Below are 14,669 nucleotides of genomic sequence, written 5' to 3' on the forward strand. Positions count from 1 at the left end.
GAAAAAAGAAATCCTAGAAATCCAGCAAAGTTGCTGAGGGTCTCAGTAGGTAAGGGAAATCAACAATTTATGGGAATTCTCCCTAACACCCAGAAGCTCACTATCTCCAGAGTTCTGGTTTTCTCCAGGCTGGCCTATTGCAACAGCCTCTTTCTCACTTGGCTTAACTCTACGCTTCACCCCCTTCAACTAATCCAGAACAGGACTGCGAGACTTATCCTTGGCCTCAAGCCCAGGGACCTCATCTCAGCCCTGAAATCTCTGCACTGGTTCCTGGTGGCTGCAAGGATCAAGTTCAAGACCCATTGCATCGTCCACAAGGCTTTCTGCGGCCGGGGCACGCGATATATCCAAATCTCTCTGCCTAAATACCTTCCTTCTAGAGCCCTCTGCTCATCTACCTCGAACTCTCTGATGGTCAGACGCTTCTCCAAGCTGAGAGTGGGTGGTAGATCTCTTTCCTCTGCAGGTGCCTGTCTCTGGAACAGCCTCCCTGCCCCTCTCAAACTTGAGCCAGACCACCCAAGTTCTGGAAGCTGCTCAAGACCTTCCTTTTCTCCTGTGCTTTCTGTCTATCTCTTCCTTGCCAACCTTCCTGTCTGTCCGACCTGACTGGTTGCCGGGTACCCTCAGAGTCTCGCATGTTACCAGGCCTCTCCATGACAGTCTTCCTGCACGGCCTCCGGGCATACCGCGCACTTAGGGGCTGTAACTGTAACTCCTACTGCCCCCTGCCTTACATGCACTTACCCAGAGCCGCGCTGCCTTGGCCGCACCTACTCATAGCCATGATACCCTGACAACTTCTCCCCTGCACTCTCCCTTTCCCACTTGCACTTTTGTTTTCACACTTGCACGACCCGAATGATACAAGTCCTAGTATGTCTCCCCCTTCCTGTCCTGTGGGACCTAGAAACACTTGTGTACAGGCGTGTTATAAATACAAAATCAATACATGTTTTGCATTGAAGCCACTGGAGCAAACGCACGGCGTTGTTGTTGGCACTTCCTGCATCCCACCTGTTCGGATGTAGAAAACAACCTGCCAAAGATCACACGTGTGTCCAGTCGAGACTGGCGGGTTGCCATGCCCGCGTCACGCTGTGCAGTGCAGCTGATGTAGGTGTGTGATGGGGGGGGGGGGTGCTACCTGGGACCGGAGGCCGCCGCGGAGCTTTGCGAAATTCCAGACTCCCCGCGTGCCTGGAGAGCAGAGGCGCACGGTGCCCCGCTGTGACTCATGAGCAGCAGGAGGCCGAGCCTGGACTTGCCCCGGCGGGCTGCCATGCTTGCGCAATGCCCGCCGCTTTGCGAGCGCCACGCCCCGGGACAGAGTCCAGGCCCCACCCCACCCCGCCACACCTCTAGGGACTGGTCCAGACAGGGCAGGATCGGAGGCAGAAGGCGCCGAGCCGAGCACGGACCCTCAGGACCCGCACCAGGTACTGCTGCCCCCTGGCCCCCTTTACAGCAGGCCTCGCTGCTTGGGCTCAGCAGCCGGATGTTTCCCTCTCATCTGCTGTGGCTCTTGCATTGCCTGCTAACACATCGATCCACAGAAGGCAAGGTATCTCGCTTAGGTGGCGCTGTACTTTCATGCTTGATCATGTGTGCCGACAGTGCCCGATACTCGCTTTCTGATGCCCGGATCATTTGCATCCAAGTCTTCCCTTTTAAAATATGTTTTTCTTAAATGTATATAGAAATGGCACTATTTTAGTTAAGGACACGTGTTTAAGATTACAGACGCCGTAGAGTGATTTGCGCAATCTTTCTTTTAGTGGCACATGGCCTGGCAAAGGTGCAGGAATGCACACAAACTAGGAGCATAACTCATGCGCACTTTACTACCGCGCGTGCAGGCGCATTGCTGGGGCCCACCGTACTTACACTCCTCTTCCTACAAGGTGCACATCCTTTTGGATGAGTATAGCGCTTTGCTAGAATGCCAGAGTAGGTTTGCCCGCAGAGAGTAGTGCATATCGTGACCCCCGTTATCTCGCCGGTTATTTGGGGGGCTTTTCTACCAGTGTTCGAAAAGCCTCCAGTAAAGTTAATAGTGTGCGTGTGGGTTTAGCTAGCCGCTACATTCAGTCGCACTAATGATTTCAGGATCTTCCATTCCTGGCAGAATGCGACGAAAGGGTGGCATTGAAGAGTCCACTAAAAACCAGCGCTCCTCCATTGAACATGTTCATCGTCCTCCTAGGCTGGCATTGCGACAATGACCCTGCACACCAGCCGCGTTTGCATTAGCTCCAGTATTTTGCTCAGGTCAGGGTACCCCCCCCCCCCAACCCCCAACTGTCGCTTGGTTTCAGATGATGACGGGGTCCCGTGCACCCTGATCAGTGTAATGCACAAGGCACAATACCCTGGGTCTCTAAATGGGCTTGATCCAGGCAGCAGCCTCTTGGGCCGTGTGGAAATGACCTGGCCCGTGCAGCTAGATGGAGAAATCCATCACACTGTCCAGTTCGGAAGGTGAAATGCTCTCCGTCTCTCTGATTGGCTCATTAAGCCTGCTAGTGTTGAGGGGTTGTGTATTCCAGTAGCCATAGCTTTGAGAGGCTGTTACCATAGGCCATTGGAAGTCCCATGGGGGCAGCAAATCCAGAGGGACCAAGGAGGCTAATATTTTCTATCCCATGTAGCAGGCTCCCCTTCCAATCCTTTATGTGGAGCATCCGTGTGTTGGTCCAGAGCGGTTAGCTAGCCATCCATAGTGTCTGTACATCAGGAGTATGACTGTATAGAAGCTACACGGGATGTCTTACCCCATCCTACTGTGAAGGTTGTGTCGCACTATCCTTTGACCCCTCCATTCCAAATATGACATGATTGGCGACAAGGCGCTAGTTGGAAACCCACCACATGGCTTGCCGTGCCATTCATCCTATATGTATGGCATGCCTGTGTTTCACTAGGCTATTGATCCATTCTTAGATGTATTGTGTAGGCGCGAGACAATGAATCTTAGTTACTTTGGCCTCCTGAATGTATACTTGCACGCAGCCATGACTTGGCCAGCCAGTCGGCCTACCTTTGCAGCTTGTGTACCAGGCTAGGGTGAGTAGACGGGCATTTATTAATCCTCTATGCCTAAATTTAGCCTCCGCATCCCTCCTCTTTGTGTGAGGTCTCCAGAAAGAGCAAAAGCCATTGAGACATGTATGGTTACAAAATGTGCTTTCAAGTCTGGCAATGCTGCCTCATAACCTTCGATGGGTTGGGTTCTTCTATGCTCATTGGAAAGAGAACGTGAGCTAGCTTGCGATGGATGGTTTCGCACGTTCTTAATTTTGTGAACATTTAAATGTATCGATTTATGCCATTATTTTTATTTTTTATTTTATTGTTTAAAGCGCAGACCTTGCTCGAATGCAGTGGAGCGCTGTACAGCTTGTGGGCAGCCAGCGTTTGGTCTGGCATCTTCTAACAATGGCACAGATCTGTGAGCTGCAATTTGTGAGTCGATTTTGAGATTTGTAAAATTACAGTGGGAGTATTTAGAGCTGATAACAGGATAGAGTTCCAGAAAGTGGGTGCGCAACAAGAAGAAGATTGTTTGCAGGTCCTCTCTTTACGGACGAGCTGTAATTCGAGCTGTTCGGTCGATTCGATGGGCTTCCATATATGTGGAGCTTAGCTGCCAGGTAAGCTGGTGTGCTACTCGTGACTTCTTTGTAGAATATGCTTGCAGTATTGAACAGTGTCCGGACCTGGAGAAGAGGCCATTGTAGCGTGCGCAGTCACATTTCCTTGCTCCTATAATAAGACGTGCTGAAGTATGGTGGACTGCTTTTAGGGGAGCCAAGTAAGTAGTTCGCAGCCCTGTCAGGAGGGCATGTCCCCCATCAAAGACATTTAAATCTTAGGGCACCTGGCTAGGTCCCGATTTACCCAGGTGGGTATACGTTTCATAAACAAAATAATCAGGATGAGGAGATCCAAAACAGAGGCACAGAAGTGCTAAGTGTGAATGTTTATTATATACTCACACAGGAAGTAGTAAGTAACTCCACAATTTACTTTACATTTCTTCCGATAAACACGGAAGATAGTTGAAAGACACGAACAAGGTTGGTTATGCAGTGGTGACACAAATAGGTGTAGGCCTCTGGAATATAGAGGTCAGCACTACATTTAGATACATGTTTCCTCATATATCGAGGGGGTATAAGAACCCGCTGTTACACAAAACAGAAAGTGCACACAACAATCATTGAATTTTGACAGGTGCAGGGTAGTGATGCAGTTGTGACACGTAGTTCGACACAGGGTGTGACACAGGGTGTGTTTCGGCCAAAGAAAGTGGCTTGGTTGTAGCCGTCTTTGTGCTGGCCTTCGTCAGGAAAAGGCACCAGTAGTGGTGCTGTTCGTGGTATTGCTAGGAGAGCAGGTGGGTGCTGTCGGGAAATCCACGAGGAGTGCGGGATAACCGGTGCTGGGTTAGCACTTGGTGGAAGGCTGCAGTTTCCTAAGGGCCGACGTGGTACAGAGTCTCACGGTGCCGGAGTGGGACGTAAATGGACCCAAGTTGTGGTCATGGTGGTATGCTGACGTGCTGGACGTGGACTGCGTGCGCAGTCACATTTCCTTGCTCCTATAATAAGACGTGCTGAAGTATGGTGGACTGCTTTTAGGGGAGCCAAGTAAGTAGTTCGCAGCCCTGTCAGGAGGGCATGTCCCCCATCAAAGACAGAGGGCACAAGGGCCTGCACTATGGTCCGGAAGTTCTAAAGCAGGATGAAGGTTTTGGTTTTGTGAAGGGTGGCGATTGAGAGCCAGGTCATTTGGTCCTTCTTGGCTATGTGTTCTGGAAGGACAGGCTGCTGTCCATGGTGAAGCCTAAGGTTTTGCCTGAATCTGAGAGTTGAGAATCAAATCCTTGTAGGCACATATCATTGAGCCATTGTTGGACAAATATTTGTTTAGCAGTAGAGGGGACTTGTGAGGCTGAATCCGGCCTGGGATAGTTTGTTGCAGGCAGTCTACATCCTGGACTGGGTTATAGCTATGTAATCTCGGAGACGACTGATATCCTCTGGGCTTTTTACTCTTATGCGCAACGGAGTATCAGCCACATATTGGGATCTTTGAGCAGTTTGCCCAGAGGCTCCATGTAAATGTTAAAAACGATTAGTGAGAGAATGGAGCCTTGGGGGACTCGGCAGTAGACTGGGAGTCGATTAGAATGCAACATGTTCATCTGGACGGCCTGGTAGGAGGTCAAACAATTTAAGACCGTGCCAGAGAATCCCATCTTGTCGGCAAGGAGGGAGAAGGATGTGGTTGTCACCTGTGTTGAATGCAACCAAAAGGTCAAGGATTGAGAGGAGGCATGTGTTACCTGCATCCAATATTTGGAGGGCATCATCCACTGCCTGGATGGGACTTGTCACAATGCTACACTTTTGGAGAATATCTTCGGTCTTCAATCTTCCTGAAAAAGGAGGTTTCACAAGGGGCAATACCAATCTGTCTCCTTCATTGCTCTGTACTCTGCTGACAGGAGACCATTGGCCAGACCCGAGTCACTCTGTTCAATTTCCCAGAGCATGTAGAAACAAAAAATTCAGGTACGTCCGTCTGTCTCTTGCCCACAATACAGGGAGATCTGGATGTATACAGATGCTTAGTTGAAAATCCATGCCTTTTGCTCTCTCTCTCTCCCTCCCCATTGCAGTCATAGATTGGTGGATATTCCACCCGGTTTATAGTGATATTTTCGAATGGCATATTTTCGAATGCCATTATCTCGACGCATTTTTGCCGAAAACATTTTTTTTAATATTTTAATTTTTTAATTTTATGTTTAAAATGGGGTGGGGGGACCCCCAAACACCAGTTTTTTTTTACACTTTTTTTTACTTACCAAACAAAAAAACATGAAATTTAAAAAAAAGATATTCGAAAAAAAAATTGGTGAAATGTTTTCGACATAATGGTGTTTCGAAAATATGTATTCGAAAATATGACCGGATACCATTCCACCCATCTACCCCCCTCTTCTGCTAACGGTTGCATTTTTGCTCTCTTCAGAATGTAAGTCTGTCGGCAATCCCATCCTGTCTGATGCATTTCTCCTATGAAAGGATCAAAAGATACATTGAACCCTACATTGCCAACATGGCAGTGAATTTCAATACCCATTATATAATAGCTAGTTATTCATTTAACATTCAAGAGTTTGGCATTTGAGTAATCTTTCTGTTCTGCCCAACCCTACTACTAAACATGATTTAACTGTTGGAAGAGGTGGCCAGTGCCAGTCTGAAATGACAAAACAGGAAGTGTACCACTGTTGGTGGTGGTGTCGATCCAGCCCCAGCCACGGATGTCAGCACTGCGGTGCAAGTTCCACTGCTGGATGGATTGTCCATCCGACTTCAACGAATTACGGCCGTAGTAATGACCATAACTGAAAAGAGGTTTTGTTATATTGGCCCTCCTGTCAGATAACACAATAGTACCAGTAGGCCTCCGCGTGGCATGGGAAGTCCCTATGCGCTGAACAGATCAACGTAGTGCAGGTGGCAACCTGTTCATCTCTTGTTTCCTTCTTTTCTTGTTGTTTTGGGTGAACTTGCCTTGTTTTAAGAAGTCAAACAAACTGGTGTGTCACTTATCTGGGGTGAGGGGAGGCTGAGTGCTGTCTATCCAATCCAGCCTGTTATGACCTCACTAATGTATGTATTCCTTTGCTGGGGTGCTGCATATCCAGTATGGGTGTATTCCATCTCTGGGGTATTCACAATCTAACCGCACTCTAGTTCTGAAGTACTAAAATAAGTGTTCCTCTTTGGCTTGGACTGGTACAAAAAAATAGGTCCAGTCACGAAATTAAAAGCTGGTGACATTTGCTTGTTGCCATTTGACACTGTTTGAGCTGCATCTGAGGCAACATGGTGACTAATGTGGCAAATGGTGCATGTTGGGCCAGTCACATTGATCAGCTGCACCGTACATACAGTAAACACACGTACGCTCAAAAGCATCCAAGACTAGCCCGGAGGACTGTCCGTTTGAGCTGCCCTATAGGCCTGTCTGAGCCTGGTTAATTTGCTGGGAAAGGTCCCTTATCCACCCGTAGCCTGGTATGAAATACAAACTTATAGGAGCCTTCTATTGCTAGCGGTGTTGTTTCACTTCAATCCCTGCACAAAATGTCCACAGTGTTAGGTGTGTTGTCACCTGCTGAAGGTGTGGTCTATCCTTCTCTAGTTCAGTGTGGTAGCACTGACTGACGTGTTGCATTTCTGGGGTGTTGCCCATTCAACGTTAGCCCAGATTGGCAGTACTAATTGATGTGTTGCATTGCTGGAGGGGTTGCCTGTTCAGCTGTAGTCCAGAGTGGCAGTACAAACGGAGGTGTTACATTGCTGGGGTGTTGCCTCTTCACCTTTAGTCCAGTGTGGCAGTACTAACTGATGTGTTTCATTGCTGGAGGGTTTGCCTGTTCATCTCAAGCTCAGTGTGACAGTACCTAACTGAGGGGTTGCATTGCTGGAGGGGTTAGCTTTTTCCCATTGTGGCAGTACTGAGGTGTTGTATTGTTGGAGATGTTGGCCATTCTGCTGTAGCTCAGCTCGTCGGTACTAACGGAGGTGTTGCCAATTCTACACAATCTAGCCCATTTTGGGATTAGTAAGGGAGATGTTCTGTTGCCTACTTAACTCTAGCTTAGTGCGATAGTACTCACTTACGTGTTGCAATTTAAACTCTAACCAATATGTTGTATTCCTAGTCAGTTGCTGCCCATGTTACTTTAGCTCGGTGTGGTAGAATTAATGGACGTGTTGTATTATGGGGGGGCGGGAGGGGTTTTAATGGAAATCCAGTTCAGTGGGATAGTAATAACAGACAGGCTGGATGGCTATGGGAGCTGCCATTCTAGACAGCTGCACCAATGAAGGTGGAAGGAACAGCCATGCATGTCTCGAAGGCACTAGTATTTTGCAAGCTCTGATCTGTTGGTGTGCATGAAAACCCACCTGTTTCCTCCCCTCAGGGGTGAAGCTGGTCACGAGGCTACCCGCAGATAAGGGGGTGGGGGAGCAGCCGTCCACTCTCAACTCCATGAATGTTTATAATCCAATTAGGCCAGGAATGCGAATCGTCAACCAGGACACTGAAAGCCCCATTGCATAAAAGTGTTCCATGCCTCTTATCTTTAGATAAGCCTGTCAAGTGGATAAGCTAAGCCAATTAAAACGAGGCATTGATTCGGCTTGAGTAGGCGCTGAACTTTAACCCCCAGAAGCTGCTTATGGTTCTTCCAGTATCATCTTGCCGACTGGATCCTTTCACCTCTTAAACCCTGTGACTGATCCTGAGCACACTTTCAGTTGTCTCTGAAAGGTCAGGTGGAGGCCTCTCTCCGCTGCTGTTGTGTGGGATTGTAGGGTGCGACAGGTAGAGGAAGAGGATACGTATGAATATCCCCACTCTGCAGCACCTGGCTCTCTTAACATGGGCGTCCCACAACTAACGAGAGCTCGTGCGAGATTACTAGGAATACAACGTTTGCGCCTCCCCGATTGAAGGGAAAACAGTCACCTGGCCATTATTCAAAAATATAAATCATGGCTTCTTAAGGCTTTGGGTACCCTTTACCTGTTTTGTTGAGGCAGACACTCCACGTTTATGGATTTAAATATGGGATGTGCAACTTCATCCAGACAGAGAGCCGCCTCTTGCTTTTGCAGTCTAATCACGGAATATCCGTGAGCATTTGCCTCTCTGACACATTGCTCATAAGGCGCTCTTATTTGGATCTTAAGTCTGCCCTTGTTATCAAAGATGGCTGCCGACTCTCTGCGTTCAGTCCACTGGCCTACCTTCCACAACAACACTCCTATTTTATTTTGTGTTCTCTTTGGAACCCTCCGAAGACTAGCAGCATATTGTGCTAGTCTAAACATTTCATGTCCTGGTTGACAGACTTAGCGTGGCGATCCCCTATTGACGACCCCCTACCCCCGTGTGAATACAGCATAACCACATTATTTATAATAAACCACAGAAACCATTGTAAAGTATTTGGAAACACAAGGTCACAGTTTATTTGGAGCATAACAACTTGGGGCGGTCCCAGCCACATAATAAAGTAAAATACATTTCCAGGATGACCCACGTCATTCCCTGTTTGCACTCTGCAACAAAGCGGACATACGTTTTTGGTTCAATCAGTAAACAATCTCTGGACCAGTGACATCCGATACTGTAGCATCAACTGCCCTGGAGGGGAGTCAGTGCCCGTCACTTGGATTTGGCTCGAGCCCGGCCATTCCTGAACCGCTTAAGGCGGAAGCGCCAAAACTCATCCTTGGCTAGGACCGCCCGACACTTCGCCACGCTTTGGGTGTGGCTTCCCCGCTGCACCCAATGTCCCCACACCTCTAGTACATACTCAACAATTTCTCCTATCTGCAGCCGGCCCTTCTTAACGCCACTTGAATTGCTGCGAGGAAGACATCCATTCCCTTGTTAGAAAAATGTACACCATCCGCCCTAAAATGTGACAGGAGCGAATTCAGATAGCAATGTCCAATGAAACCAAGTCCCTCAGCTCTAGCGAATTTCATTACGCTCCTGTTCAGGCGTCGCCTAGATTTTTCCATCTCTTTATGGGAAAGGGCCCCATGCCAGATCTGCCTCGGGGCAATCTCGGACCAAAATATGTCGGTGCCCGGTAGCTCCTTGGCCACGATACGTAAAGCCACCTGTACCTGGGCCAGCAAGCAACCCCTACCTAACTTGGCGAGGTCATTACCGCCCAGGTGGATGACCCGCATTCTATGTGCGGGTCTCCATCGCTGCTTCCAATGTATTGCGGGTAACAAGGAGTGCCACCTCATCCCTGGAGTACCCAGCCTTTGTCCCCTGAAATCCTAAATTGGGGCTTTCATTCCACTGCTGGGCCTTCTTGTCTGCCTGTGCTATAAAGAAACGACCAATCATCCAAACTGCATCATCTGCTGGTACAAATCATAGTGTCATCAAACATTACTTTGTTCCTGGCCCCCTAAGCCCTGTGCCCCATTCTTCACCCGCATGCATTAAGGTGGGTGCTCACCATCCAGGTCCCCTTCAAAATTCCCACCGGCAGCAGGGCCCACCTGAGTCCTCACATACAGTCTATAGTGGCCGGATTCCCATCTGCCAATTCTCCTCATAGCTGGTGCCGACATCCCCTGCAGAAATGCCGGGGTGGCTGCCCCATTCCTGAAACTGTGCGGGGACCAACCTATACCATGGATGCCCAGTGATATGATATGATAATGATAGTTTATTTATATAGCGCCTATACACAATATGTTTCAAAGCGCTTCAAGGCAAGGAAGGGAACAAGGGAAAATACAAGGACATTCTTACAGGCCATGAACAGTAAGGATGTGAAATTAACTATCGTACTCGGCCTGACATTTCAGATAGTGCAAGAGCTAAGACATAGATAAGGAAGGGAGTGGGAGAGTGGGAAGGAAATGGAAACACAGACGACTCCCGTGCCCACAAGGACGCAGACAGAACTTTCCTGAATTGGAACACAGTGAGGGGGGTGGCATCCGCATGGAATAGAAGTGAGTCTCCCCCTTTGGGTGTATTTGTTAAAACGAGCCTTAAGAGGTGGACCTGGCAGCTGTCCTGCAGAGGGCATCTCTACCCATTTACCCTTTCCCAAATTATCGGGCTACATCCCCTCATCTTAATCCTCACCCCTTCAGTCAGGCTTCTGTTGAAGAAGACGTCTACCACAACAGTGGCCCTCCCCGATCCGTCAGTTTTCCCTGCCGAGACCAGCCCACTGATCCTAAAGGCACTGAAAAATACCCATGCAAAAGCGAGCCTGAATAGTGCCAATTCGTAAGAGTTGAAACACACTCCGGCCAAGGCAGCTAGTAGCTTCAGAAGCAAATCAAATCTCAAAACACTTCACTTTCTTGAGTGTCAAAACAAGTATCGTATCGAACAAAAGCTGCTTGAACAACTCGTATTTATAAACAAACTTCCATTCTATTTCGCTTCCCTGTAATCGTGTGGGGTTGTGAATGTTTTGGCTATGTGCAGGTCATTCAAATGTAGACAATGGCCAGCTTGTATATGACTCGCACAGGTTTAAATTTGTAAAATAATACTCTCAGGGATGTCTCACTTTGCTCTGAATACATGTGTGTGCAGTCTTCTCAGAATATGTATGTGCAGCTTTCAATGAACATGTGTTTACAACTTTCAATTAATATATGGGTACTGCTTTCAATCTATATATGCTTGCATGTGTGTTTTTGGGCTGGATATGTAGTGGTCTCCACTAACAGGTACCTTGTTAAAACCCCCTGCCCTTTCACATTACACAAGTTTGCCTGTGCATTCAAAGATAAGGAATAGGTAGATAAGATAGGTTTAACACTGTGTAAAATTTTCAATGAATAGAATGATTCCTTTGTGCTAATTTCAGTTGCCCAAACATCTAATGTGTGACTAGATTCGCAACAGGTGCACATTTGCATGATATCACATTAGACAATAGTGTGTTGCGAATACACTATAGCCCGTGAGTCTGTGTCAGTATGAGCCAAGGATTCTGTTTGATAGTGCTTAATCTCACAAAAGAGCTCTGTATTTAAGACATACCAAAATACTGTGTGCTTTAAGGTCGGCTCTCCACGAAAAAATGCGGATGTACGTTGGAATTTCGAATTGGTAAATTTGTTAAATTGCAGGGGTCGAGGGGGGGCCCTCTCGGGCCCATCTGTTTCCCGTACCCCACCCCTATATTTTGTAGAAATGTGCCCAAGAATGGAGAAATGTTCACAAACAACATGCAATACTTTTTCTATTAGTTATTTTTCCAACAAAGTTTTATAGATGCCAAGATGCCAAAAAATGCAATGGTTTTTAAATAAATTACATCTTCCTTTATACTCAATAGAAAAGTGAGATACAGAGTACCATATTTAATACTGCACCTGGGTCTTTGTCTTATTAACATTTGCCTTTAATTCCCCGACCCTTTGTGCTCCAGGATTTTACTATGGACCGTCTATAGGGACAATGTGGAGCTGCATTGGGGTTTTATTTACCTTTTTAAAGTGGCTTCTCATTTCTGGAGAATCAGCAGAGAACCAGTCAGTCTGGAATTACTCCATTAGAAAGCTTTCTTTTCAGCTGGCTGTTTGGAAACCAATTTCCAACCTGAGCTGGTCATCACTCTCTCAATGGCTTTTAGCTACAGTAACATTGTGATACGTTATTCAGTTCTGGTACTCGCGTCTAATGAAAAATTGTAATTTCTATTTTTTATATAACTTTGGAATTAATTGTGCGAGCTTAATAAAATATATGATCACCATATTCTGTAGATCAGTGTGCACGGTCACATTCACAGCCTGTCCCTATGTGATGTTTATTTTCAGAGAAATATGTTATTCCGGAAGCATTGCTATTATATTCCTATTTTAAAATGCATTTGTACTTTTATGTGTCTGCTATTAGAACTACATATGCACATGATTCAACTTACTTACCGTACTTGAGTTCGGCTGTGTGTTATTGCTTAGGACCCTGCCGTGCAGTCAGTCCTGTTTTTACTTCAGTAAGTGGGAGGTTACTTGCCTCACTTTCACCTCACGCAGCATTTTATGTGCTGTGCTGTTCAACCGTGCAGCGGGCGTGCCGTCAGTTTGTCAAAGGCACACTTAAGGCAAGCCATTTGTGCCAGTCCATGCATGGACAGGGCAGGACCTTAAGGCTGCCGTGAGTAGGTCCAGGGAAGCAAATGATCTAGAATGCAGTGTATTGCTTGCTTTGGCCCCTAGTAACACTATATGGCCTAGGGGCTTTGTAAGATCCACCACTATTGATGAAACCATGTTTACAGGGAATCGGCACTGTGGCCTACTTAATACTCGCTCGTTGGTAACCCACTCCATGGATTGTCATGATTGGGTGGGGAATTGATTTTATATTCCTGACAGAGACCTGGCGTTGTGATACGTCCAGCCCTTCCATCATCCAGGCCCCCCCCCAACTGTGAATTAGCACATGTTGATCGTAAATCAATCCATCCTGGTGGTGGCGTGGCCATTATGTATAAAGCCAATTATAAAGTTGTGTGTAGTGTGCCCAAGCAGCCCCTTAGGATGTTGTGTCTTCTTGCCCGGATCTCCTTTTCCCCCACCAGAACGCTCTCTGTTCTGGTGGGTTATCGACCCCAATTTGCTGATATTTGGTGATTTTAATTTGCCTGTGAATTCGGCCACCAGGGGGCAGTTAGCTACATTTTTGGACTTGATGTCTGATCTGGGGCTCTCCCAGCTGGTGTCAGATCCGACTCACCAACTCGGAAGCACCCTGGATTTCATCTTTGCCCCTAGACTATCTACTACCGCCTCTACCCCTTGCCCAGTAGTATGGTGAGATCATGTCTTGGTGCCCTTCCCTATTTTACAAGAGGGGTCTATTCTGTTTTCTCCAAAACCAGCTACCTTTTAAACATATCTGGTTTAAAGTATCCAACAATGAGTTTGTGGCCTCTCTTAAATCGCGGTGTGGTCAGGATGGCTTGTGCTCTCTGGCTACTTTGGAGGCCTCTTTTACAGCAGTTGCAAATCTGTTGGCCCCTTCGAAATTGTGTAAACAGAAAAAGCACCCCTCCGAGCCTTGGTTCTAGTATGAATGTAGGGCTAGCAAACTACGATGTAGGCAAGCAGAGAGAAAATGGCGTGTCAACTATTCAATGGAAACTAAATCTGCTTTCCGTCACTCTCTATCAGCCTATCAAAAGAAATTGTTGAGGCAAAAAAAAGGTCTTCTTTAGCCATAAGGTTGAAGCTGAGGTTAATCAACTGAAGGCTTTATTCGAGTTGGTTCAGTCACTATCTCCCCCACTAAGAAGGGGTCTGGAACATCTTGCCTTTCTCCCTTCGTGCTACGGCTGACCATTTTAGTTTTCGGCAGCTACTGAAAACATTTCTATTCTAATCGTCTCTAAGGAAACTGTACCTCTGCTTCTAGCGCCAAGTTGCCTCCGGGTGTATGTGCGCTTAATAATTTGATGTAACATAACCTAACCTAACATTCCCATTTATCTCTAATCTTTCTATTATTATTATTGTTAGGGTATTTTTTGAGTGCATACCTAGCTTCCGGAAGCAACGGAGCGCTTTACAATCTTAGGGGGAAGAACACAGAGAAAACAGGAATCAGAGAAAAAAGGAGCTGGGTGCTAACTGGGCAGGGTGGACAATTGGCAGCAGGAAGTGAAGACAGTGGGGAGCAGATCACCAAGTCTCAAGTAGAATGGGTCGTGCAGAGCCTGCAGACCTAGGAGTTAAGGAGGAGCCATTGCTTGAAGAGGAAGGTCTTGAGATCTTTCCTGAACTGTGGAAGTGATGGGGCAAGTCTGATGTTGACAGGGAGGAGGTTCCTGAGTCTTGGAGCGTAGACAGAGAAGCATGTCTTCTGGTTCTTTGCTTCCTGCACTGTCATAATTCAAGTCTGCACATTTCCTTACTTCTGGTGGATCGCAAGCCTCCGGAGATGCCGATTTTCTCAGTGAGGTAGCTTGGGTATTTCAGAATCACAGCCTTGTAGATGATGATCAGGATTTGAAGATGATACAGGCTTGCAGTGGGGCCAGTGCTGTTCGATGAGGGTTGGGGTGA

The 14,669-nt window shown here is 47.2% G+C and overlaps 1 protein-coding gene across 4 annotated transcripts in view; it reads left to right on the forward strand.

Moving 5' to 3' along the window:
* FHIP1B (FHF complex subunit HOOK interacting protein 1B) overlaps positions 1–14,669 on the forward strand; it is an 889,991-nt gene that overhangs the window by 249,601 nt on the left and 625,721 nt on the right. Inside the window, exon 1 of one of the 4 annotated variants that reach the window (XM_069640432.1) lies at positions 1,364–1,442. The exons of the other annotated variants lie outside the window; for them this stretch is intronic. The gene's annotated coding sequence lies outside the window, so the exon portion shown is untranslated. Of the gene's footprint in view, positions 1–1,363; positions 1,443–14,669 lie in introns of those variants that run through there. 4 annotated transcript variants of the gene reach the window in all.

Source organism: Ambystoma mexicanum, chromosome 7q (assembly GCF_040938575.1).
Source record: "Ambystoma mexicanum isolate Mex_15411 chromosome 7q, UKY_AmexF1_1, whole genome shotgun sequence".
Taxonomy (NCBI): domain Eukaryota; kingdom Metazoa; phylum Chordata; class Amphibia; order Caudata; family Ambystomatidae; genus Ambystoma; species Ambystoma mexicanum.